Source organism: Electrophorus electricus, chromosome 7 (genome assembly GCF_041902795.1).
Source record: "Electrophorus electricus isolate QZ-2024a chromosome 7, ASM4190279v1, whole genome shotgun sequence".
Classification (NCBI taxonomy): Eukaryota; Metazoa; Chordata; class Actinopteri; order Gymnotiformes; family Gymnotidae; genus Electrophorus; species Electrophorus electricus.
The window spans coordinates 33182501-33185000 of record NC_137503.1 but is presented as its reverse complement, the minus strand read 5'-3'; the positions used below and the strand labels follow the sequence as shown (position 1 = coordinate 33185000).

Below are 2500 nucleotides of genomic sequence, written 5' to 3'. Positions count from 1 at the left end.
GCACACACACACACACACACACACACACACTGAACTGCCTATCCTGAAACAATGCCATAGACACTGGGTCTTCATATCAAGGTAACACACCCAGTGTTGGTTTCACATCAACTTCTTAGGACAGTGGTGGGCTTGACAGAGTCAGTGGCAAACACTGCTAACTCTTCACTACAGCATCTGTTTCTACAGTGAAATAACCCCTGGTAGCCAGGCTAGTCTTTCACCAATTTTGCTTTCTAGGTGCATACATCAATACTTGCACCTCTAACAAGGTAGCAAGGAAAATATGCACTGTGGCCAGCTGAGTGTAGTCTTGGGAACTCACTATTAGGTTCATGAAACTACAGAACAAGCATACACTTGTCCTTTTAAGCTCCATTAATATATAAAAAGTCATCACAATCTTGTTCACATGACCTCTATATTTCAAGGTGCAACATCCAGCTGCGAACAGAAAAGTTGTTGAATATTATTTTATTTTAGTGAATGGGGTGTAGTGATCCTAAGTGATGTATAAAATCACCAAAAATAATAAATAAATAAATAAATAAATAAATAGAAACTGCAGACTGGTTATATGAATGACAAAACAACTTGATGTACAGCCATGAAAAATCTAAACCAGGTAAAACTAGATTTTTCCATGGTGCTACTTTCCCTAACTTTTACAGTGCACTACTTGAACAAAAAGTGACTAAGGTGACTAATGGTATTTGTTAGTCATTGAATTAATTCATTTGAATGTAACTTACCCCAGTCCATTTACTATTATACCTATAATAAACTAAACTATAATAATGTCAAATTCGGCATCTCTACCAATGAGCCAGAGGAATAATTGTTCTGGCACAATTCAATACCACTCAGGTGATTTAGTATCACTAAACTAGCTACTCTGCCAGCTAAGCTTCTGTAAAACAGCAGTGGCGCGAGTGCCTGACCTACCCAGTGGCCCGATGCACAAGCACCCTGCTAGGGGAACCTCTCCCGTCTCCTGCAGTGACAACCCAAGCACGATGGTCCCAACTACGCGGCCTCTCACTAGGCTTGATCTCCGTCTACTGTCCTCACTAGAACCTGCCCTACCTTACTGCTCTGAAGTTACTGGCATGCAGCCAACCTTCTCAGGTTATTCACAGCCTCGTTGTTACCAATTTACAAAAACACATTCCATACATCACTCTTGGCCACGTCATCACATCATCCTCCCTTTCTATGGTAGAAGGATGGTAAAACATCACCTCGCTGTACCATTGCGCTGGTACGCTCCCGCATTTCTGGCCTTAGCGAGTCTTGTATTAACTGAATCCGAATGGGGCTTGCTGGAGGTTTTGCACTTATTTTGTGCAAGACACAACGGAGCATCGGAATATTGCAGATAAACCTTCACTAATTTTGGTAGTCAAAACAAAATGCCAGCAACTTCCTTGTTTTGTAATGAAACCATAGAAATCATTTTCTGGCAGGCTTGTTAATGCAGCTTGGCACATCACATAACATCTGATGCGATTCCTTCAAACATGTACAGGTCGTATAAATGACAATTACCTCATATGTGTACAAATGCACAAGCTCACCCACCAGTTCCTCTGACACACATCAACAAGATGTTGGCAGGTGCATATTCAGTTGGCGTGACATTTTCAACATAAAATTTGCCTAACTGTAAAGTTGAGCACTTAAAAATATGAGTCATATACAAGTCTGTTTGAACAGATTCAACACGAGTGCACAATCAAACCAGTTTTTGCAAGAAGCTCAAACACCGGCATCAAAAGCAGCATATGCCATCCTAAGTAGATAGACGCACAGGCAAAAACCCACGTAGTCTATCAGCATGGTTGCTAGAAAGCCTTTAGGCTAGCAGGAAATGCTCTCTTTTGGATAAATGTATGAATGAGTCTGTGCTGGGAGCCATTTTACATGAAGCTAGGCCTGACTGTGCTGACTCACTGCTACACATTCAAATGAGACTCTCTGCTTTCGCTGACAGTGTACACCACCATCATGCCACCGATGCTGTCTGCCCCGCACCTCACTTACATTAGGAAAGGCAGTAGGTTGGAGGGGGTGGCGGGATTTAGACACAGATCGGTCATGCACAGGAATCATCTGCGCAAAAGGGAAAATAGCGGCAGAACTATTTAAAAAACATTTTCCGTACCACATTCAGGCACCTTTACTTTTAATTTTGAAGGGAGTGCACAGTCATTGCTTAGACCAGTGTGAAATCTATAGAGGTCAAATGACAACACTGGAGATCAGAGGTTCAGAGCTGCAGTAGAGTCAGAGGGAGCACCTGACAGCAAATCTGAGATTCCACACTGCCACCTTGAGGCCAGAGTGGAACTGCAGGATGAATAAAGTACCACACAGCTCTAACAATGGGCCTTCTATTCTTGTGTAATCCAGTACGACCATGACTGCAAGCACACACAAATAGCCCACTTGAGTAATCTAGACTGAAAGCGCTGGCTCTAGAACAGGAACACTCTGGACA

At 42.6% G+C, this 2500-nt stretch overlaps 1 protein-coding gene across 1 annotated transcript in view; it reads right to left on the bottom strand.

Moving 5' to 3' along the window:
• The window catches only part of fryl (furry homolog, like), an 88821-nt gene that overhangs the window by 74298 nt on the left and 12023 nt on the right, over positions 1 to 2500 (bottom strand). The gene's annotated exons all lie outside the window — the stretch shown is intronic.